This window comes from Sarcophilus harrisii, chromosome 4 (assembly GCF_902635505.1).
Source record: "Sarcophilus harrisii chromosome 4, mSarHar1.11, whole genome shotgun sequence".
NCBI lineage: Eukaryota > Metazoa > Chordata > Mammalia > Dasyuromorphia > Dasyuridae > Sarcophilus > Sarcophilus harrisii.
In genome coordinates, this window is record NC_045429.1 from 327,704,064 (window position 1) to 327,729,613 (window position 25,550).

Sequence of the window (25,550 nt, forward strand, 5' to 3'; positions counted from 1 at the left end):
CTTCAAGGTGTTTCTCTAGAAAGGAACTCAACAAGGAACAGGGACTCAACATAATATGGATTATTATAAGTTCCTCAAAATAGAAGAAAGATCCAATGAATCAATGGATCAATATCTGTAGGCACAACTTGAGGCAAATGTAAACCATTTTAACTGGTAAGAAGAGGTTTGATAAAGAGAATTAGGAAGAAGCTCCAGAAAGTAATGACCCTTAGGAAAATATTCCCTTACTTGTCTTCCCTTCTTCATCAGGTTAGAGCTCCATTCCTCATCCCCTGAGAGGGGCCTATCTAGTCTAATTGCTCCTTCATTTTAAAGCTAAGGAAATTGAGGCCCAAGGAGATAAGCAATCTTTCCAATGTTATATAGGGAGTAAATGGCTGAACTCAAGTCTAACTCAGGTTCACTCTTTCTGCTGACCTACATCTTTTACACTGCAAGAAATAGAATTTTATTTGGGATTCAATTGGAACTTTTTCTTACTGATTTGATGAACTCCAATTGTTTACAGGAAACTGAGGCATAGAGAAGGGAAACTGCTGAAATGTCACAAAGGCTCATTTGCTCATTATTTCTTCTTCATTTTCGCAGAGGACCAGTGACATCAGGAAGGTGATGACATAATTTGCAAGTGAACTGGATTTAAGTGAGGCATAGACTGTCCTAACCCAATCATATCCAATGTGTTCATTTCTGGATAAACCATTTTAGGAAGACATTGAAAAATTAGAAAATTTTAAGTGAAGGAAAATTTGAATATTGAAAGGAGACTAGAGATTGTGTGACATAATGAACAGTTGGAGAAACTGGGGATGGGTAGCTTGGAGAAACAAAGACTAAAAAGACATGATAGCTGTTTTCGATTATTTGGTGGACTGACATGTAGAAAAAGGATTAAATTTGTTCTGTTTGGTTCCAGAGGGCAGAATTAGGAGTAATAGGGTGTTTACAGGGGAGTTATTGAGAAGCAGATTTAAATTCTCATAGGGGAAATTTTTTCTCAAAATTTGATCTGTTCTCAGGAGCTCAAATTTGACTTCACACTTATGAGGTGTGTGATCCTGTGCAAGTCGCTCAATCCCGCTTTGCCTCTCCCACCTTCCTCTGCAAAAAACAAATGTACAAAAGTGAATTGAGCTGCATGCATGATGACACAGAGCCTTCTAGCAGAAACTGGCTGATATCATCAAAATGACCTCTGAAATGTCTTCCAACTGGACCTGTGATTCTGTGGGGAAATGTTATTTGTCAAGTTTTAAAACATAGATAGATAGGAATTCAGTAGGTGAAGAGAAGAAGGGATACATTTTGAACATAGAAAAAAAGTCTAAATAATGCTACAGAGTAATTGCCTGGATTGAATTCAAGCCAGGCAAAGTATTTTATACTTTCCTAACAACCCAGTGGAGATTTTTGAGCAGAGGAGGGACATGAAGGGACATGACCAGATCTCTGTACATAAAGAAGAGCATTTTAGTATGTAAGGTGGAGGCTGGAATATCTTGTAGAAATTAATATAATAGATCGGGGGGAGGTAATAAGGATCTGGGCTAGGATGGATACAATGATCTCCAGGAGATCCTGGAATGCAAGATGTTCAGTAGGCCGTGTCATAGGATCATACATTTTGGGCAGGAAGGGCCCTTAGAGATCATACATTCTAATCTTCTCATTTAACAGATGAGTAAACTTAGATCCAAACAACAGCATTCTTTTCACTGTATTACACAGTAAAGTCTAAAGTGCTATATAAATATGAGTTATTTTTTTAGCCTAGGTTTATGATTTCATTCATGTGAGGAAACTCCCTTACCAATGCACATTGTCCATTGATGAGCAATTATACTCTTAATTGTTTGGGGGACTAAGAGAAAAAATTAGTGCGTCCAAGGCCACATAGCCCACATATCAGAGGGAAGACCTGACTCCCTCTTAACGACACCACTCTGAGTCCAAATGTGAATTATCATTATTGTCCACCTGTTGTTAAAATGGGTCACACTATCATCAGATCTTTTTTGTGACCAGAATAAATCAGGGGAGCTGATGATATGATATGATATGATAAATAAATATCAGAATAAATTTAGGGAGACTGTTAGGGCAGTTTTTTCTTGGGGCACAATTAAATGGCTTAAGGTAATATAAAACAAAACAATAATAGCTAACATTTGTAAAGAAGCTTTAAGAGTTTTACAAATACTATCTCACTTGGACCTCACAATAACCCTGAGAGTCAGAGACTATTCTGTATGTACAGATGAGGGAACTGACGGAGGCTGTCAGTCAGTCACTCTGTGAAGCTGGATTTTAGCCTATCTCTGACTCTAAATCTACTATCCCACCCACTGCACTACGTAGCTGCCTCCTCAACAAGCATTTGTTAAGTGCTTGCTCCTGCCGGCCTGAGAGGCCCTGTGGTAGTGGATACCATGCTGGACTCGGGCTCTGGAGAGCGCGGGGTCAAATTCTCTCTCAGACATTTGTCATCGCTGTGACTCTAGACAAATAATTTAATCTCTCTTGACCCCGAATCTGTATCTTTTGAAATGGATGAGATGATCCCTTTCAGCTCTAAAACCCTGACCCCGTGTCTGGAACTGTTAACAAAAAGACGTCGCTCAGAAAGGCCTGGAGAGACTTACACGAACTGATGCTGAGTGAAATGAGCAGGACCAGGAGATCATTATATACTTCAACAACAATACTAGATGATGACCAGTTCTGATGGATCAGGCCATCCTCAGCAACGAGATCAACCAAATCATTTCCAGTGGAGCAGTAATGAACTGAACCAGCTACGCCCAGAGAAAGAACGCTGGGTGATGACTAAAAACCATTACATTGAATTCCCAGTCCCTATATTTATGCCCACCTGCATCTTTGATTTCCTTCACAAGCTAATTGTACAATATTTCAGAGTCTGATTCTTTTTGTACAGCAAAATAATGTTTTGGTCAGGTATACTTATTGTGTATCTAAGTTATATTTTAATATATTTAACATCTACTGGTCATCCTGCCATTTAGGGGAGGGGGTGGGGGGGGGTAAGAGGTGAAAAATTGGAACAAGAGGTTTGACAATTGTTAATGCTGTAAAGTTACCCATGTATAAATCCTGTAAATAAAAGGCTATTAAATAAAAAAAAAAAAAAAAAAAAAAAGACGTCGCATGTTGGGATTTAAGCGATCTAGTTGGAGCCCCGTGAGCTAAGGAGAAGATGGATGTTATTCCTCTTTTACAGATTGAAAAGACGGAGGCACTCAGTGGTCAAAGTGATTGGTGCAGGCCCCTATGGCTAGTAAATAGCACCACTGGGATCCAAACCTCGTTTCTCTAATGGTAAATCTAGCATCCTTTTTTACTCAACATTACTTGCTTCGGTAGGTTGGGAAGAAAGTGGAAGAGGAGGATTCCACTCCCCGGGAACGGATTCGTTCCCAAGGCAACCAAAGCCCACGCATGCGCAAGGTTGCTTTTCGTTCCCGTAACCCCCGGAAAGTATTTAGTAAAGGTTCCCAGCCATTGCCACGGCCCTAGCCTCGTTCTGGTCTCTCTAGTCGCTGCCGCCGCCCCCGCCACCACCTCCAGTCTAGCTCAAGACCTCGGGGCCTCGGTGAGAGTTGCCCGGAAATAACGCCCATTTTTCATAGGACACGATCTCGCCAATCACCGCTCCCAGAAGGAGGAGCTACTTGGAAGGGGGCGGGTGATTGGACTCTCCGAGAAAATTGCGGTTTGCTTGGGACCCCGCCCCGAAAGTCGAAAGTCTAGAGGAACGCGTGGAAGGAGCCGCGCGCCGCTCGTGTAGGTGGAGAGGCGGGGCCGGGGACCGAAGTTGGAGCCTAGGGGCGGGGCCGGGCGGGTGCCCGGAGCCGTCAAGCGAAGGGACCGAAGCCGAGCTAAATCGGCGACGGCGGCAGCGGAAGAAGAGGAGAGCGCGGCGCTCAGGGCCGAGAGGTAGGCGGACAGGCTGGCGCGCGGACTCCGGGACAGCGAGGGCCGGGTCCCCTCGGCGTCCGGGCACGAATCTCCCGCGGAGCCCCGGGCCTTCCTCGGGATCCTGGGCGACAAGGCCCTCTTGGCTGGGCGTCCCACGCCCAGGCCCCCGCTCTGCAGCCCGGCTCTCAGCCCCGGCGTCCGCATCTGGCGAGAGGACCTGCCCTTCTCCGGCCGGGGTCACCCTTCACTCCCACCTGGGCCTCCTCCAACTGCGGCCTGTCTCCGCTGAGCGGGTGTCGGCCAAAGTACCTCACCCTCGCTTGGGACCCGGCGCTGCCGCCCCGCGACTTATCTGGGGAACGTGGACAAGCCCCCGTGGCCGCTCAGAGCCTGCCAGGTCACCCTCCGTAAACCGAGGCGAGTGACCGTCCTTCGTAAACCGAGGCGGGTGAGTTCCTGGCTGTCTAAAGCCCATCTTCCCACCCTGACACTCTTTGGCCCTCGGAAGAAACGTTCCAGTCTAAACCCGAAGCGTGTCACTCCCCTAGCATCCTCCCTCCAGCAGCCACCCGTCCAGGGACTCGCCCTGGAGCCTTAAAAACCTACTTAGGAAAGCTTTGCGGATTCTACGCCCTTCTATCCGGCCGAGGATCTCTTGACGCTATGTATGCCCAGTGGTGATAAGAGTGATTGCCTAGCTGACTCGGAATTGGGAGTGCATCCATCTCCTAGTTCCTAAGTCGAGTGGCGTGGCTACAGTGTTAGTAGCAACTCTAGAGACGCTCTTGGCCCAGAGGAGAGATCCCTCGTCTGCTAGGCGTTCCTAATGGCCCCAAACTTCAGAAAAGTGCTTCCCCTACGGACATTTAAAAAAATACTCTCAGCCCTGAGTAGGTAAAGAATAAGTAAAGGAAGGGCACAGGTGGAGAGAAGGAAAAGAAATATTAAAATGTAAACAAAGAATTCAGCTCCACTAAACAAGGGTTCATTTAGTACATACTATGGGTCAGACCCTGGATCAGGCCCCAGAGATACAATGAAGATCATAATAACTTGTAAGACATCCTGATGCTTTAACAACTCCCATAAATGCAAATGAAATTTAATGTGGTAGCTGGTAGAGGGCTCATATAAGTCATCTAGACTGTCAGTTTAATGTCAGTAAAAAGATTCACAACCCCGTGTCTAGAATTGGGTCTTTAAGAAAAATCTGGAGGCAGTACTTTGCTTTTGAATCTTTCTCTATTTCTTTTACTAGGTTATAAACTTCTTAAAGGTAGAGACTTTTCATAATTCGTATCATATTGGTTTTTATTTTTTATTTTGAAGAGGGCATAACTCCTGCAGGGTGCTTTGCAGTTTAATTCAAGAAGCATTTATTAATCCCCTTTTACATTACATACAAGAACTATGCTAGATTGGGGATCCAAAACCAAAGATAGATGGCTTCGGCCCTCAAAGAGCTTAGATTGTACCCGGTAAGCCCTTAATAAATATCTATATTGGATTGAGCTTTTCTAAGTGTTTTCACATCGATGTTATCTTGTCTTTACAACTTCTTTATAAGAAGGATAAGACAGAAAACTGAACTTGTCTAAGGTGACACAGCTCATTAGTGGCAGAGATAAGATTCAAGAATACTGGGCTCTTGACGCCTAATTCCAGCATCCATCAACTGCTTACGGTCTTGTATATTTAAAATTTTGGAGGGGAAGAAGAAATGTTTGATTTGGAAATGGTCATTGTTAATGTTTAACCCAGCATATAGTCATTTAGTTAATTTAATCATGAAGCATTTATGTTCTAAGAACTGTGCACACTTAAAGAGGTTTTAAGTCCTTGCCTTAATTGAAATGGATTTATTATTTTGTTTTGTTTCCCATAAATCTTTCTCTTTTTTTTTTTTGTTACTTAGTTCAACAGACCCCAATTCACAGGTTCTTTTTTTGTGTCAAAATAATGTTTATAAATGCATAAAATAAAATATATAAGATTATAGAGGAAACCAATTATATATTAAAATACAGTTTAAAAATTTTTTTAACAAGTTCATAAACCCCAGCATGAGAACCTCTTCTTCTAATGTATAAATCAACCCATATTCTTGAAGAGTTCTCAAAAAGTAATGAGTTGTAATTTATCTTTTAAATGAGGTGTACTTTAAAATTTTTAAATAAATGCATTAGGTTACACTTTGATGAAGAAAGTTGCTTTTGTCAAAAGGGCTAGAGATCTCTGTTCTTGATCACATAGCTAAGTAGGTTTTTAGTTTGTAAGGAGCAATTCTCAAGAATTTTTTTAAGCCTTCATAAAGAAAGGAGAATGTTTAGTATTAGTTATCACAGTCCCCCAAACTTGCCAGATTAGTCTTCTTGTTAATAAAAATGTTTGGTTAAGCCTATTCCCTTCACCAGATGGAGGTTTGGTTCCTCATTTTGAGTCTTATATTTGAAAACTATTTTGTAATCCACCTGGAGTGTCATTTGTTGCTGAGAAGAGAAGCTGTCTTTATTAGTTATTTGCCTCAATTCCCTTGGCATTAGTTTTAGATGAATGAGGAAAGTGCCACACAGTTCAGAATTATACTTTTCTTCCTGTATTCTTTAGTAGAAAAAAAGGAATTGTATGATTTCATTGAAGGGTGTTTTTTGCCTTATCTTGACATAGGTGTGATAGGACCTATCATTTTGATTTGTTAAATTACTTTAAATTAATTTTTTTTCCAGTTCATAGTAGTATGTTTACTTTTAGCAGATCTTTGTTAGCAAGCTTTTTTTGCTTTAATGAAGTTGACATGGTGGTGGTTGTTTTTTGGAAAAAACTCAGCTTTTAAAATCCAAATTCATACCTAAGGAAAGTCAAGATTGATTTAATCATCTAGTTGATATATAATTAGCATGTGTATAGCAATCACTCTTTTATTTAAAAGCTGATATATTTTTCCTGGCAAAGGGTTAAAATGCAACTAAAATTCTGCTTTCGTGATTAATAAGTTACTACCGCAGTTGTTTCTGATGCTTCCTGTTTGCTTCATTTTAATATTTCAGTTAAACTGAAAACATCTGAGCATTATGGGCACTTTCGATGGCAGCAGTGTGAAATTGATAGGGTATATTATAAAGGGGGGGGGGGGGGGGGGAAGAAAGGCCATGACATTGGGCCTGGGAACTTTAAGGAAAAGTCACTTAGTCCTTTGGCTTCATAGGAAGTAAGATGAAATGGAAGTATCCATGTATATTAGGATGATCATTTAAAATAATACTCTTGTTAAAGGCTTAAATTTACATAAATACTGATCAAAAAATAGAAACTAGTAGATTATAAAATAATCCAGGTGATCAGTTCAAATTGTGGAAAGAAAATTTCAGTTGAACTGGACTTTCATTGTATATTTTCCATTCTGTTTTAAATTTCTCTTGTTAATGCCAAGAAAAATATATGTAAATCCCTATATTTTCCTTCATTATTTCTGTTTAGTTCAGAAGGTTTTTCCTTGAAGTATAAGGGAGTTGCAGTAGAAGGTTTTAAGGGTGTCCCTTCTGGTGCTGCCAACATTTTAAGATTCACCTTTTTCTTTTCCTTTTTTTTTTTGACATCTGTAGCCTCTTAATAAAATTAACGCCTTAAAATATATAGCACCAAAAAGTTAAAACAATTTGCATTCACATCATGAATTTTGATAGGAGCCTTTTTATTGTTTCCATTTTTTAAGAAACTAGTATTTTTAATAATCTGTTTTTCTTACTATTCCCCTTCCCTATTGAACAAATTTAAAAATTTTTTTTTTCAATATATATCCATATGGTTTGCAAAATTTCCATATTAGCCATGTCCAAAAATGTATGTCTTTCTCTTCATTTTTTAGAGGAAATCAATTATACTAAAATATAATTTAAAATTTAAAAAAAAGTCCTCTAATCTATCTCTGTCAGGATGTGTGTTTCATTTTCATTCTTTTGGATTTTTAGTTTATTGCATTGATCAGAGTTCTAAAGTCTTTCAAAGTTGTTTTTTATAATGTTATTATTGTATAATTTGTTCAAATTCTACTCACTTCACTCCTCATCATAAAGATCTTCCCAATTTCTTCTGAAACAGCTCACTTCATAATGTCTTCTAACCAAATTAATATATTATTATTCATATACCATAGCCATTTCTCAATATGAGGACAATCCCTTAGTTTCCAATTTGGAGTTGTCATGGTAGATTTCTGAAATAAGAAGAGGACAAAGATTTACCTTTGTTTTGCAAATAGGAAAAAATGAGGAACAGAAGATCTCAGTAATTTGGACAAGCTCACATGGGAAGTTAGTAGCATAGCCAGAATTAGAACCCACATTTCCGGATTCCCAATTCAGTGCTTTTTCTACTAATGTATGCATGGTATAACACATATTTCTCTCAACCTGTCAACTTTGATCTTTACTAAAGCAGAATATTTACTTTTATTTAAGTATCTGACAGATCAGGATAGAAAGTTAATAATGCCCATCACTTTTTATTTGAACACAAAACACTTTTACATGTACAGCTTCATTTGCTTCTCTTAAATGTTGAGAGATAAGAGTTTAGGATTTACAGTGTGAAGGGACTGAAGAACAGTTAGTCCAATCCTCTTTTTACAGATTCTTGAATAAAAGAAAAATAATATATATCTGTTGGTTGAAAAATAAGACTTTTGCCTCCCTTATTTTGTAAAACAGAAAAAAAAACAATGCTTGTTTTTCGCCAGCTTATAACACTTTTTAAAAAAAATAGAGGTAGTTAATTTATCCTTGGTTTTGAGTTTGAAGGCTACTGAGGTATAAATAAATGGCATTAGATCTTATCTTAAAAGCAATTAGGGATGGGAGGAAAAGATCCCGAGGCCCCTAGGTACCAGGTCTCTTTCAGCTCAAAATCTTTGAATCCTTGCATATGATGGATGAACACAAAACATGTTTCCCTTTGAAGAAAAATAATTTCATTTTGAATTAATTTTAAATGTTCTTTTTAAAAATATTAAATGAAAATGCTGGATTTTAACTCAACCGATGTTCCCATTAAATAACATTTTGTTTTCTGTTGGGGAAGCTTTAATGATAACTGGTAGTCATTTCTAAAGTGAACCTAGTTTTTAGAAAAAATAGATCACCGGATGTCGAGCTCTGTGTTGCACTCTGTTCAGATGAAAATGAAACCTTTACCTCTGGAGTCAGAGCTCCCAGACTTGACTAAGTTTTAGGTAATAGAGTGAACTTGCAGTCAGCCAAAAATCTGATTTATTTCACAGACTGAACTTGATAGAAGCCTTAGTCATATTCCAGGCATCTTTGCTTAGGTGAGCATATTACTTTCTCTGGAAGGTGAGTCATCACTGCAGGGGTGTAGGTACAGGCTGCTCCCCCCAGCCCAGTTGCAGAGGAAGGTTGAACAGCCCTTGTTTGTTATTGAGTGAGGCATTGTGCCTGGGACCAGAAGTTCCTGCTTCGGGAGCAGGGGATTAGGGAAGCAAATGTTAATACTTAGGTATATTTGCCTTGCTTTTTATCAAGCTTAAGAATCAACTAGGGCCATCTTGAAGGTGGGAAAAAATGGTCAGTTTACAGGTGAGAGGCTGGAAGAGAGCTTTGGCCCATGGAAGCTGGGAAAACCCCCAGAAACAAACAGAGCCTTTGCTTGACAGATCTTGGAAAGCTGTTTTCTGCCTCTTAAGTCTTTCCCCATTTGAGTGAGAGACTGGATTTATATAGCTTCAGTGAAGGAAAGGGCTGAATTTAGACTCCATTCTAAAAGGCTTTGGATATGTAATTTAATCCCATTACCAAACTAGCTTCTTTAACTGTCATTTTGTGGAAAAAGCAGCAGCAGGGGGATTTTCTGAGCCAAACTTTTATCCTAGTTTATACAGCCCAGTTTGCTAAGCAAATTATTTGTTGAGAGGTAGTGTGGTGAAGTGTTTTTTCTACTCTAGAAGGAATTAGAACATTTTCTGGGCTCAATTACTAACTAGCCATGTGACCTTAGAGAAGTCACCTAATCTCTCTACCTCTCTTAACTTATTTCCTTATCTGTTAGTTGGGTATAATACTATTTGTACTACCTATCTAATAGAGCTGTTTTTAAGGATCATAATGAGATAATTTATATGAAAGTGATTTTTAAAATGTAAAACCTAATACAAACAGTAAGTAATTATTACCTATGGTGGTTGTGCCTTTAGATACAGTCTTCCCTGGAGAGCTCAAATCTTCAGTATCTAGAATTATAATTTAGTTCTCAGGCCTGTTAACAGACCTGTTACCTAATAAATTGAACCTGATTCTGTACATGCTTCCAAAGCAAATTGTTCATTAGTATTTATGCACTATATCCAAATACCATCATTAAAGACTTTTTTTGATACTGTAGGAAAGGATAATGACAACTCATATACGAAACAGTGATGAGGAAACTCCCTCTGTAGTATAGATCTTAGAGAATTAAGAGATCTCAGTGCCAGTAGCATACAGACATTAATGGCTCAGGAGTAGCCATAAAGTATGTAGAAAGGGTGGGACCTGAACCTAGGCCTTCTTGCTGAACTCCTCCTCTCTATCCACTATAACACAAGTTATTGTTAATAAATTACACGTTTGGATTATCGCTAGTCCTTATTTATTTAATGCAGTATAGTTTCTCAATGTAGTCAAACACAAATCTGCGATACCACTGAAAAAAGTACCATGCTAAATTTTAAAAATATTTCATTATAAATGTAACTATAAGCAAACTATTAAGTAAGGAATAAAATCATACACAAAACTATAAATGCCAAGTTACAGTTGGATAAAAGAAGAGACAAAGTAATAGTAACACTTGAAATTTTATATCCTTTTTCAGAATCTTTTGTCTGCCAAATTTTATGGTTGTTGTTATAAGTATATTTTATTCATAGTACCATATATTTAAAGTTGGAAGAGACCTTAGAAATCATCTAGTCTAATGGCCATTTACAGATAAGAAAACTGAGGCCCGTAGGATCTAAGTAATTTACTCTGGATCACATGGGTGTGAAATGACTGACTTGTATGGGACAAGAGACCCAAGGCCTCTTATACTAAATCCAAAAGTTTTTTTCAGTTTCTTTATCTAGATATATTGTTATCTAGGGTGACCTCTTAGTTTTAAAGATGGAAACTGAGGCCCAGGATGGTTACAAGCCACTGTCTTCTAGAGTTGATTTCTTGTATATTTTTAAATGACCATATCACTTCATTCAACTAAATCACTAATATCCTTTTCCCAGGCTCTGGTGATAAAAGGGTGGAGTCTAGGCAACAGCTGTTCTAGACACAGAAGAAAACTGAAGACTCTTTATTTGACCATCAGGACCTTGTAACTAAAGACAAGCTTGATAAGAAAACATAAACCTGAGTAATATTACACAGAAGTCGAAAAGGTTTTTGACTTTTGGAAAAACACTTTAGTAGATAGAAGTTTGCAGTTCAGAAAGACCCAAGAGTTCCATTACTATTGAAAATACTTCCAAAATACTTGTGACCCTAGACAAATTAATTAATTTCTCTTAGTGTCAGGTTTGGTGTCTGTGAAACAAAAGATTGGACTTCATAACCTATAAGAGCTGAAAGAGGCTCTAAAAGCTGTGGTTCTGATAATTTTAAGGCTCTCTCTTAGAGTACTGTGCCTTGCACATAGTAGGCATTCTGTAAATATTTGTTAATTGATTCTTATCTAAATTACAAATCCACCAACCATTAAGGGACAATTATTTTTTAATTTTTATTTATTTATTTTTCTGAGGCAATTGGGATTAAGTGACTTGCTCAGGATCATACAGCTAGGAAGTATTAAGTATCAGAGATTAGATTGGTGCTTTAACCACTGTACCACCTAGCTGCCTCAAGAGAAAAAATTCTTGAGCTTGAAGTGGGAAGGGGTATGTGTGGAGGGAGGGAGGGAGAAGAGGTGCATGTTGCCTGATGCTTAGCCTTAAGTGAGTGCAGTTAGAAGTCTGATTCCTTCCCCTGCCAGAAATTGGTCAACTGGCATGGCAGATTAAAGTCTCCCTCTTTGTAAAGAAGATTCTTGCTTGTTTGCAAAATAATGTAGTCTTTGGATGTAGGCCCCTTTTGAGTGCAAAATGCTATTTTATCTAGGACCAGACACCCACTGCCAAAGTTTCCTTTTATCTAGGCCAAGCCTTTGTCTAATGTGTTGTAATCAGAAATTGCTGAAAGGCTTATGAGGAAATGGGGGTTGAACAAGACCCAAGTCTATAGTGTGAATGATGGTGATTCTTGGGATGAGGAAATGGGAATACTTTGAGGGTGGGATGTTATTTTGGTGAACTGGGCCATTTGAAGCCACTGTCAACCAACCAAAACTAATAGGATTTGGCTAGTCATGCTCTGAGCGAATTAAAGTCAGAGTTAAGTGCGTGCAAAGAAATGTATATGGTTATGATTCCCCCATCTCTGTTACAATTTTTAATGAAGAGTTAGCTGTGCTCCTCACTAAGACCAGACCCTTCACATGCATCTTTGACCTCATCTGGTTACTTTTATCTCTCCAGCAGGTTAACCCAGCTATCATTCCCTCTTTCTCTAATATTCAATCTCTCCTTTTCTCCTGGTTCCTTCCCTGCTATTTACAAACAAGTCCCATGGTCTCCCATCCTCAAAAAGCCTTTACTGGGTTTTACTAGCCATGCTATTTTTCTGTATCTCCTTTTTCTCTCAAACTTCTAAAAACAAAAACAAAAACAAAAAAAACTAAGTGCTTCAACTTCCTGTCAACTCTCTTCTTAATCCAGCAATCTTGTTTTTGTCTTCATCACTCTAATGAAATTGTCCTCCCCAAAGTTACTAGTGATCTCCTATCACCACTAAAACGCCCTTATCTTCCTTGACCTTTCTGCACATTTCACATGGCTGGCCACTTTGACACCCCTCCCCCAATATTCTCATCTCTCAGATTTCAGGACACTCCTTTCTCTTGGTTCTCCTCCTACACATCTGACTGCTTCTTCTCCAGCTCCTTTGCTGACTTATCTTCCATTTTATACCCATTAACTGTAAGTGACCCCAAGGCTCTGTCTTGAACACTCTCCTATTTTCTCTGTTCTCTTTCTTTGGGGGCCCCATAAGCTCTATGGATTCAGTTATCACCTCTATGCAAATGATCCCCATAACTATCCAACTCTCCCCTTACCTCTAGGTCTACATCACTAGCTGGCTATTGATAAAATCAGATTGTCCAGAGGCATCTCAAACAAATGTTCAAGACAGAGCTCATTATCTCTCCCAGACTCACCTCTCAACTTGTTTCCTGGGTACCACCATCCTTCAGGTCATGTACACTCATAGCCCAAGACATCTTTGACTCTTCCCTCTCATTCACCCCACCCACCCACCCAGTCAGTTTCCAGTGTGTCATTTCTGTCTCTACAACATCTCTCCACTCATAGAGCCTTGTTCAAGTCCTCATCTCCTCTCACCTGGGCTATTACAATAGCCTCCCATTTGATCTCTCTGCCTCAAGTACTTTCTCACTTTGATCCATCTTTCACACAGCTGACAGAGAGATTTTCCTAAATTACAAGTCTGATCACATCACATTTCCCACCCCTTCACACACATTCATCAAACTCAGGGGCTCTCTATTGGTCCAAGGATTAAATCAAAACTCTTTTAACTTTGAAACTCTTCACAATCTGGCTTTCTAGTCACCTTACTCTTTACTATCCTCCTGAAACTCTGATGTTCCAGTCTCTCTGGAGTACACTATTCTGTATGTACAAAAGCTCCATTCCTGTCTCTTTGCCACTAGCTGTCCCCCAAACCCAATTGCATGCCTTACTCATTTTTACTTCTTGGAATTCCTGGTTTTCTTCATGACTTACATTGTTATCTACCTCTTGATGAAGGCTTTCTTGGTCCTCTAACTGAAGAGCCTCCTTTTTTCAAAACAATCTTCTGGAGCTTCTAGGTGGTGCACTGGATAGAGAACCAGCCCTGAAGTCAGGAGAACCTGAGTTTAAATTTGACCTCAGACACTCACATGAATAGAAGTACAACGTTTCTTCCTCACTAGAATTCAGACTCCTTGTGGGCAGTGACTTTTAATTTTCTATCTGTAACCTATATCACTTAGTACAATTTTTGGCACATAGAAGTGGAATAAGTAAGTGTTGATTTATTCATTGATCAGCATTCTCTCAAAGCAAATCTATCTGCTGAGCCTGTAAGTATATGAGATCCCTCAAACATTTGTTGATTCTAGCTTAATTTTACCTGGCTTAAAAGTGTATTTATCGTTTCAAACATTTGGATTATCTGTTACGATAAGCAAAAACTAAAAAGAGATATGAGTTCCTCAATGGGCAGATGAGTTGTGTCTGTGTCTGTGTATTTGTTTTATCTACAAATGATTTTTTTAAAATTCAACTTTATTTTGTTTTCAGTTTTGAATCCTCTCCCTCACTCCCTTTCTGTTCCCTCCCACTAAGGCAAAATAAACAAAACCCACTACAAATTTGCATAGTCACACAAAAAAGATTTCTATGTTAAACCAGAAAGAAAGAAAGTAAAACAAAAGAAAAGAAAATGTCCTTCAATTTACTAAGTCCTTCAGCTCTCTCTCAGGGGATAGACAGTATATTTCATCTTGAATCCTTTGGAATTATGATTGATCATTATGTTAATCAAAATCACTAAACCTTTCCAAGTTGATTATTTTTACAACATTGCATTATTGGATAATTGTTCTCCTCTTTCTGTTCACTTAACTTTTTATCATTCCTAAAAGTGTTCCCAGATTTTTCTAAAATCATCCCCTTCACCTTTTCTTACATCATAATCCATATCCAATCATATTCAAAGACCATAATTTGTTCATCCATTCCCAATGGACAGGCAATTCTTTGCTACTAGAAAAAGAATTACAATAAGCTTTTTTTTTTTTTTTGGATATATTCTTAGTAACAGTACAACAACAGTACAACTGGGTCAAAAGCTGTACACAATTTAATAGATTTGGGGCTTAGTTCCATAATTTGACCAGTTCACAACTCCAATATATCTGTTTTCCTCCAGCTCCTCCAGCATATGATTTTCCTTTTTTATCATATTACCCAATTTGATGGATATGAGGTGTGTACCTTAGAGTTTAAATTTGCATTTTTGTAATTTTTAAGTGTCAAACTTTTACCTGCTTGCAAACTCCCAAGTCCTGCAGGAAAAAGTTTAAAATGTAGTCATAAAATGTTGAAAAAATGAATAAAAATACCACATGACATAGACAATTTTAGTTTAATTACATTTCTACTTGAATCTGACATCATTGATTTCTAGCAATTTTTCATAAGGTTAATAATAGCTTGGATTTTTTCCCCTCACTGAATACTGACTATTCATATCCTTTGGCTATTTATCAATTGAGAAATGGCTCTTATTCTTATAAATTTAACTCAGTTCCCTATACATCTTAAAAATGAGACTGTTATGAGAGAAGTTTACTTCATGAAGATGTTTGAACACTAATATCTTAACTTTGTCTTTCATCTTGGCTATCATCCATTGGTTAGTACTTAGGGGAATGATAAGTATCAATACGAATCTATTGGGATTGAAACTAAGACATAAACTAAAGAATGGAGTGGGAGGGAAAGCATATTAAGTTATTTAGATGAAAATTAAATTTTAAGGTGAGTCACATGACCTAGAATGGTATTTCTTATCATCCATGTGAGCAAGTAATACGTATCACAAAAATTTCCAGTTCAAGTACAAGATATACACCTAAGGTTTCTTTTTTTCCTTCCCAAATAACATGAGAGAAGATGGAATCCTAGGAGGATTTGTGGTATCCTTTGCCAGATAATAGTTGCCTTTGCCAGAGAATAGTTGGTTACCAATATCTTCTGAGAATATTAATTGCTGGAGTAAGACTGATTCACCTTTTCCATTCTTTCTTTCTTTCTCCAGGGATGATACAAGAGGATATGTGGAGGGAAAGAGGATACTTATCTATGGAGAATTTTGTTCATTCATGTAAAGTGGCTTGTCAAAAGCTCACTTGCTTCTCAAGCTAGAATCTTATCATTATGATATTTATATTTGGGGCTAGTTATCTCTGCAAGTAGACCATCGTGAAAGTTAGCTGCATTTTAAAAGTGTTGGAGCCTGGCTCTGCAACTTGAAAGTCTTCTGTGGAAAAGTCATTTGCTATCAGTATTTATTTGAAAGTTCCTCATATGAATTCCTTACTCTCAGAACTAGTCACCATATATACTAGTCCTTAAAAGCATACTCCTTCATAGTGTGACAATGAACCCATCTTCTTAACCCTTGTTTGACAGTTGAACCCTGCTCTAGGAAAATCCTGGTGAATGCTGAAGAAAACAGATTCACAAAATAGATAAAATGAGGGGGGGGTATGTATGTGTATGTGTGTGTTTGTGTAATCATGTTGATGATTTGCTTTATAAATATATTTGCCATCATTTAATGAATTCTTATATTCCTAGACTCTATTAGAAAATTCAAATAAGAATATTCACAAGAAAGTTTATATCCAATGTAGTTGTATATCTAATTCTTTAAAAATTTGTTGTTCAGTGACCTTAAAATTAAGCAGAATATATAGTTTAACCAGAACACCCTTTCTTCCCCAAACTATATGCCTTAAAAGCAGTTTTCTGTATTCTTTTGGAAAGTATATTCCTTAATATCTTTGAAAACATGATCAAATTTTTAAAAATCTTCATTTGACTTATATGTAACTTTTGAGAAACACATCTGTTAACATTAAATGAGGCACATCTGTAGTCTTTTTTCTTGAGGTTTGTTTTCTGTAGTCTTTTTCATAGTATACTTTGTTTCTAGGGATCTCTAAGGAATTCTAGAGTTACCTTTCTGATTCCTAATATAGAGCAAATAAAAGAAATTGAGGATTGTAATGAAATGTATCATTCTAGTTCTCTTAAAGTTCCTCTCCTTCAGTCAAATCAGAGAATATATGGCCAGAGAATACTGGCCTCATTTGTAAAGACATTATTGAGGCACAGAAGAGATGTACTGTGTCACCTCATAATAATGACTGAGGGCAGGACCCAGAGTTAAAAAGACAGGAGTTTGATAGTTCTTCAGACAATTACTAGTTGTAGATCTCTGGGCAAGCCACTTAATCTCTGTCTCAGTTTCCTTATTTGTAAAATAGAGATAATAACACCACCACCCTCCCAGGATGGTTGTGAGGATCAGATGAGACCACGTGTAAAGTGCTGCTTAAATCAGAAAGTACCGTATAGATGCTAGCTGTTGTGTTGTTATTAAAAATAGCCAACATACAGTGATTTAAAGTTTTCAGAGCACTTTAAATAGTAGCAAGTAGCAAGAAACTGGGCCCTATAGAGGATGTCTAAATGTGGACTTTGACACAAATTAGGTGTCTTAGAAATTATTTAGTGACCTAACTAAATAGTAGCATTGAACATGAGCAGGCTAATCAGGGTTTTTTAATCTTTTTTTGTGTAATGGACCTGTTTTGCAGTTTGGTGAAGCTTGTGGGCCCCTTCTCAGACAAATATTTTTATAAAATTAAAATACATAGGGTCATTATTGAAAATACAAATTTAATTCTCCTGTCATTCCCATCCCTCCTCCCCCTACCCCACCCCCCATCCATAAATCCTCCTTTAAAAACACTGACTGAGGCTAGGGAATATGGACCATCACAAGCTTTAAGAGGCACTAAACTGCCCTGACAAGAGGCCTTGTTTTGTGCTGCCTTTTTGAAGTTTCTTAAAATAAACTCAGGTTTGGTCTTTCTGATCATAGACTAGAAGAGTGTGCTCTTTGGGTGATAACTCTGACTTCTGTTGCTTCCCCTTGGGCCATTCCCCACACTTCTCAGTAAGAGGCTTTGGGGTTTGTACCTACTTCTGCATTCTGGCTTCCTAGCTTGACTTCTGTTCACTTGTGCCCATATGCCTACACACAGAGCACCAGAATATTAAAAGGATCTAAAGCTCTTCACTGCTCTCTTTCCATTCTTTACCACAGGGAAGCCAAGGTTCCAACCTCAGACCTGTCCATTTGGTCCAAAGGCATTACTGAGCATCTTCTATGTTCCAGGCACTGTTCAGGGTTCACTTACTGCTTCTGAAGCAACAAAGGGAGAGGGGAAAAGACAGTAGAGTGGTTATTAAGCTTCTTGCTATTTATTAAGCTCTCCTGCTTCGTGTATTCAAAAGGTTCTAACATATCCAGCCTGTGGTGCTCTCTTTCTGCCTTGAGCTCCTCTATAGTTGTTTGTTATTTATACTTTTTAATATGTAGCATATGTGACACCTACAGCTAGTAAGTGGAAGTTCCCAAAACATAAACTCTGGCTCAGAATGAGGAGTTCTTTAAACAATTAAGCCAGTCCAACAATATCATGGTGATAAAACTGATATTTACATGATGCTTTAAAGTTTGCTGAGTGCTTTTCTTTGATTCTCAAAACAATCCTTGGTGAAGTAGGTGCTACTGATATTGTCCCCATTTTACAGATATATATATATATATATATATATATATATATCAGACTGAGAGTGACCAAGTTACTTGCCAGTGATCACATATAAGTGCTGGAGATAGACTGGATTGCCAAATCTTTCCTTTGAGCTCAGCAGTCTTATCAATGCACTGTGCTGCCTCTGCTGAAGAATAGGCCTTTCCCTTTCTCTGGATAATCATCTGTCAGAGATACTATAGAAGGGTGTATTGAATAAAAAGCCGCATTCATTTAACTGTTCTCCTGTAAAAAAAAAAAAAAAAAAAAAAAAAGGAAGGGATTAAAGTGGACAATTGCTAGTCTCTGCACACTGTGATTTCTTACAGCCTGTGTCTTTCCAATAGAACTGTAAATTCCTCAAGGGAGAGGACTATGTTTTATATATACATTGTTATGTTTCCTGTAGCTGTTAAACTTGTAACTCAAAATAAATAAAGGAATAAAGGAAAGAAAATAAAAGAAAGAAAGAAAAGAATCAGGTGTTTAAGGAATATTTGTGGATTAATGGCTGTTGGTTCCCACACCCTAGGCCTAGAGAAGAGAGAAGAAAATGTAAATAGAAGGAAGCATGTCTCAAACAGCTGTAGATTTTATAAAGAAGTAGAAAAAGGACAGCCAGGAAAAATTTGCCTGGCTAAACTTTCCTGGAGTAGGCCTGGCTGCCTGTGGACCCAGCTTTTCAGAGCCTTTCCCTGCCCTCTCTACCCCACCCTGCCACTCACTCCATGGCTGCCAAGTTTTTTTTTCTGGTCACAGGGTTATTCAGTGTCTCTAAACATTTTTCACAAGAGGCTCTCAAGCAGGACTGTTAACCAGAAGTTGTGCCTGTTGCCTATAAATAGAAGTAGGAAGCTTTGGCTAGAAAAGTTGAAAGGATAGCTGATGAAACTGAATTACCTTCCCCCTTCCTAAGTCACAATTGATTAAATTTGTTGTACCTCCCCACTTCAGAAAGAAAACACTTAAAAGATTTGGAGCTGAAAGAGACCTTGAATGTCAGCTAGTACCACTGAGGCCTTAAGAGGCAAAGTGACCTGCCCACAGTCATACAAGCAGTAGGTAGCATTCTTGAGGAGGTGACTTCTTTCAGATTAGTCTTTCTGGGCAAGTCTTTCCCTATTCTACTCACTGGTCAAAATAATTTTTCCTATTTTTAAAAAAAATTTTATTATAGCTTTTTATTTTTTAAAATACATGCAAAGATTTTCAACATTCACCTTTGCAAAACCTTCAGTTCCAAATTTTTCTCCCTCCCTCCTTCTTTCTCCTCTCCCCTAGACAGCAAGTAATCCAATATAGGTTAAACATGTACAATTTTTCTAAATACTAAAATAATTTTTCTAGTGTAGATGAGACCATGTCATGTCCCCCACCCATTAAACCCCACTGACTTCCCTATAGGTAACTACAGGATTAAATATAAGATCTGCTTTGGGGCATTTAAAAATCTTCTTATGCCCTACTCGCCTCCACCCATTCTGTGTTCCAGATACAGCAATGTAGTTGATGTGCCTTACACACAATGTTCCATCTGCCTACAATGTGCCAGGCACTGTACTAAGGACTGGGGATACAAAAAGAGACAAAAGATAAACTTGGCCAACGAGAATCTTACAGTCTGATGGAGGAGACAAGATGCAAACAAATATATACAAAACAGACTCTAGGATATATAGGAAATAATTAACAGAGTCTAGGCACTGGAATTAGGAAGGGTTGGGGAAGGCTTCCTGTAAAGGCAGGATTTTAGGTGAAACTTAAAGAAATCCAGGGAGGTCAATGGTCAGAGCACAAGAGAGAGAGTGACCCAGGCATCCTCATGCCCTGGTACCGGCTGTCCTGCACACCTGGAATGCTCTCTCTCCTCATCACTGCTTCTTCATGCCTGACCCCCTTACAGACTCAAGTCATACCCTCTGCCAGAGAATTGTTGCAATCTCCCTAGCAGCTGGAGCCATCTCTGAGTTTGTCTTTCATTTATTCTTATATCTGTTATCTCTTCTGTTAGCATGTGGACTTCTTAAATGCCCAGACTGTTTTTGTCTGCCTGGATTTCTGTATATCCCCAGTGTTTTAGCACTAGTAAATGCTTGTTGATTGAATATTGTTTTCAAATACTTTCATATCTGCCATCTCCTTGAATGAAATCATGGCTATATTTGTTTTTAAGTTCTCAGCAATGTACCCAGTAGGTGTTCTAAAAGTTCTTGAGCAAACTAGAGCACTTGGAAGAAGCCTGGTGGGAGAGGGAGAATTTGAGTTCCCCTTTGAAGAAAAGAATAGGATGCAGATAGCCCTGGTACTAGCTGTTCTCCACATCTAAAATGCTCTCTTTCTCTGCTTCTCTGCTCTTCATCATCCCTGACTACTGTAGTTGGATCATTGACTGGTGGAAGGAGTAAAGTATAAGGCTGGAAAGGTAAGAAGGGATCAGCTTCTAAAGAGTTTTAAATGCCCCGGAAGTGGAGTTTTATTTTATCTTATAGGTAATAATGTCTTTTTACTGGAAACTGGTTTTTAAAAAATTAACTAATCCATTCTGTTTATTCTTGCAAGGTAAGATTCCCCTTAGTGCCATGTGTAGGCCTCCATTGTTAGTTTTTCCCCAAATGCACATTTTTATGCTCTCATTTCCTCTCTGCAGCCAAGTTGAAGGGGAGGATTTTATTATTTATTTGTTATTATTATTATATTTTCCTATGACCCACCTGAGTGGCTCTGTGATTACGTGCCTATGATAGTGTTTTCATTTAGCTCGCAGCATCCATCTCTCTTCTGTGGCTTTCTACTGGATTGCACTATCTGGGTTCATTCCAGTTCAAGGTCATGGATTCCAGACTAGGTCTTTTGATTCCAAATCTAGCACTCTTCTGCAGTAGCATTAAGCTGCCTCTAGGCTCGCCACTCTGATCTGAAACTCAAATTCTGGTTCTGGTTCTGCCGCTAACCATTAGTGTGTATTGTTGTCTCATTACCTGTTTTGTGTTTCCTGATCTATAAAATGAAAAACTGGACAAGTATTTCCTGGAGTCTCTTAAAATGCCTCTTATGACCATGGCAGACATACACACACTACACAGTTTAAACCCAGGCAAACATCAAGATCCTGTGCTCTGGCAAAAGTATGCACAATCTGGGACCCTGTTCCTTCACAGAGCCCTCGGTGTGCCACCAAACCTGGGAGTTTTTGAAGAGGAAGAAAATAGTTATAATACTAAATTTAAAACCCTAGAAGTACTTTGCTGCTACTTGCTTCCCAAAAATAATTTCAGATTTTCTTATCTTGCTATTGAGAATCCCTTTCTTAACTTTCTCCATTGATGAACTAGAATTCTAAAAGGATTTGGTAGTAGTAGTAATATCCGGTTTATCAGATGCCTTTGCCAATCACACTTCTTTCTAGTAGTAGAGTCTTTAGATCCTGTCACTCAAGGTCTGGGGAAATAGGGAGTCATGCCTTTATTCCCTCTGTGACCATGAAAAATAAATCTGTTTTGTGACCTTTCTCTTGAGCCTGCCTGTTACTGTTACATTTGTTGTGGATCAGCAAATATTTGCTTTAGGCAAAGATCACCTCTAGAGACATGATGTCTAGAGATTTGCCCTCAAGTAACTTACAACCTATTTGGAAAGTAAAGGTATACACATAGAAACTAACAATACTAGGTTGCATATACCAAATGAACATTCTATTAAGTCCTCTATGCTAGACAGTCAGATCCTTGTCTCATGGGCTGTACAACACTCTCAGTGCTTTGAATTAAATTAAAATGCATTTAGAAGTAATAAAAAAATAAATAAAAATACATAAAACTTAGATAATATTAATATGTAGTTTTCAAAGTCAGTATTTGGCCTACATACATCTTTATGTACAGTTTAACAGCCCTTATTTCTGTATGAATTTAGCACCACTGCTCTAGAAATTAAGAGGAGAAAAAGATCGTCACCTTAGTCCAGGACAATTAGGGAAAGTTTCTAGATGGTTTCTTGAATTTGGATGAAATTTGGTAAGACAGGAATGAGTGGGGAGGGCAAGTAGTCAAGGTGGGAAGGATCAGAGGAGAAATAAAATATGGAGCTAGGAAGACTTGTTTCAAACAGAGATCAGTTTGAGTAGAGCAAACGGTTGGGGGCAAGGAGGAGCATATGATAGTAAGAAATAGGATTGGAAATATAAACTGGCATCTTTTGGCTTTGGGAAGTTAGCTCTTTTCTGAGCCAATCTCTGACTTCTCTTCCCCATTCTTGGCTACTGCAACCTGGCTTGGCCCAATGAAGTCTGGTATCCACACAAGTTGGAAGGTCATAAAAAGCAGCACTGGAGTGACTTTGATTTATAGCTAATGCCTTTTTAAGAAATTGAGTTATTCCACTTCTATTTGTCCTACTATGAAGTCAAAGTGCAGATTTTCATTTCAAATTATTATTATCTAAATTACTAAATGGATTTATATTAGTCTATCCTGAAACTCAGTACTCTCAGTATCAAGAAGTCTTCATTAGTGCTAAAATTATAGTAGAGCTTTTTAAATCTCCATTTTACTTATGGGAACACTGAGGCATATGGAGTAATGAAGTAACTTGTTAAGGTGGTACCAAGGCCAAATGGAGCTGAAAACCAAGAATCATATGGTCATTCATTGAGCATTATTCCTCCATCTTGGTTGTTCACAATATATCCCTTAAAAAGACTCAGTATAAGTAGGAGCCAACTTTTTTGTGATTTAATATTTTATTTTTCCCAATTTACATATAAATTTTTTTAGCATTTTAAAAACTGTTCCAAATTCTTTTCTCCTTGTCCTCTCCCCCTCTTTGAGAAGTTAAGTAATTTGATATAGATTATACATGTGTAATTGAATAAGAGCCAGTTTTGAAAATGGGACTGAGAAATGAGGTGGAAGGCAAAGCTTCACCATGAGGTAGCAACTAGTTTAGACTGGGAGTTGTTGATTTGCTTGGCAGGGCAAGGAAGACAAGGGCCATGTTTGTTTTGTATCCCCTGCCGAACATCTACTACAATGCTTAGCTTGAAGTGGACATGAAATGTGTGTTTGACATAGTTTGGAGATTTCTACATAGCTTCCAAATTGATTATGTTCAGTGAAAAGAACTCATGAGGTATATGTTATGCCTTCCTGCTATGTATAGGCTGGCCTATTTAGGTAAGGGCTGTTAAACTTCAGGAAAAGTTGGCTTTTGTGAATATTCAGGGGCAGAAGTGAACTTGGTAGCACCTTTCAGCCCTTTGGCCTTGAACCTTGGCATCCAGTGTGTTAACCTGTTAAAATGGTTGATTTAACGGGAACACGATGAAAATGTTTAGTGATCCTCCATTCAGCGGGTTCCCATAGTTAACCACTGTTTATATTTAGGTTTTCTTTCCCAATAATCCACTTTTAGGGAAAATAATAAATGATCCTTTTAACATATTATGTCAGGAAACGAGGGTTTGGTGAGCTTTTTGGTTGCTGTTTTAAACAGCTGGTTTGTAAGATAGCTCCTCATCAGTCAGAGAACTTTCATAGAATTACATGCAATCCAGACCCAAAAGGGGACCTTAAAAATCATATTGCTTTTATGTATGAGAGGACTGAAATATAGAAAGGCGAAGTGATTAGAACCCTAGACTTGGAGTTAGGAAGACATGAGTTCAAATTAATCTCAGACATTTATTAGCTGTGTGACCCCAGTTTAGTCACTTAATCTCAATTTATCTCATTTTCCTCATTGGTAAAATAGGGATAATAATAGCACCAGACTTATCAGAGTGTTGTGAGGATAAAATAGCATCTGTAAAGCACTTTTGTGCTAAATAAACATCAGCTATTCTTATCATCATCCTCTCAAAGGAAGCTTCAAGGAATGGTTAGACCAAGCACTTGCTGAAGATTTGGAAATGGGAGTTCTAAGTTGGACTAGGTGACTTCTGAGGTCCCTTCCAGCACTGTCGTAGCATAGATGGAATGGATTCATTCAGGAAGACTGAATTCCTGAAGAGCTGATGCCTGTAGAGTAGCACTAAAAGATGTTGGCTGTAGTTCCCTAAGAATCTTAGACCTCGAGCTGGAAGGTACCTTCTAGTTCTTCACAGATGATTTCTTAATTTTATCGATGAGGAAACAAAAGCCAAGAATAGGAAAAAGATGGCCCATGGCCATACAGCTAGTAAGTGGCAGAACCATCTGACCCAGGTCCTCTTTACACATGAATTAGGTGTTTGATAAATATTTCTTAAATTATTCATTGTAGAACTACCTTAGTTACTCACACCTCCCCCCCCCCAAAAAAAAGTTCCCAAAATAACCTCTTATTGAACTACTTGGAGAAAGCAAAGCCAGAGTTACTAAGGAACCATGAGAAACCACAATATAGTGTGCTCATAAATACATTCTGGGTCCCTGGAGATATTGAATAATCTAATCCCCCTTTCTATTATTCCTTGGTTTTCCTGTGAACATGGGGAACACAGTAGGTTTGGGTGTTACACAGAACAAAGAACATAGAACTGGATACCACTGGAGAGGGGGTGTTTGGGAAGCATGGGCAGGGATGGGGGAATTTTTCCTGATGAGTTTTTTTAGGCTGTAGATTTTCCTCTTAGTTTACTTCAAAGCAAGAGTAGAGTCATCCTAGTGCCACTAACTCTTGGTCCAAACTTCTGGGCTTCCACCTTGCCATGTGCCTAGGATTTTAAGACAGAAGATCACTTGTCCATCATGATGTCTCCTAAACAGCCAGGTAATCTTAGCAATAAAGTCCTTGGTTCTGCATTTTCCCCAACAATCTCTTCTGCATTTTGATCTGGATTGTAATGCTTTTTTTTTTTCAGTCTAACTTTCAATTCAAAAGTTTGGAGAGCTTGAAGAGGAGAGTGGGTGTTCACAGCTGTTGGGCAAAATTATACACAAGAATAGCTTAGTGAACTTGGAGGATAGTTCACTGAGCGCCTGAGTCACCGTCATGTGGCTGATGGAAGGCTCTGAAGCCAGCCACAGGGGATTGCTTTACAATTCTCTGGCACTCATTGTGTTTCCCTGAGGAGGTGATACCTTAATACT

General features: G+C 38.3%; 1 protein-coding gene across 2 annotated transcripts in view; it reads left to right on the plus strand.

The window, feature by feature from the left end:
- The first annotated feature begins 3,883 nt into the window (after nucleotides 1-3,883).
- MAP3K14 (mitogen-activated protein kinase kinase kinase 14) overlaps nucleotides 3,884-25,550 on the plus strand; it is a 46,694-nt gene continuing 25,027 nt past the window's right edge. Inside the window, exon 1 of one of the 2 annotated variants that reach the window (XM_031965988.1) lies at nucleotides 3,884-3,960. The gene's annotated coding sequence lies outside the window, so the exon portion shown is untranslated. Of the gene's footprint in view, nucleotides 3,961-4,314; nucleotides 4,391-25,550 lie in introns of those variants that run through there. The other variant, XM_003768435.4, reaches the window with a different exon arrangement.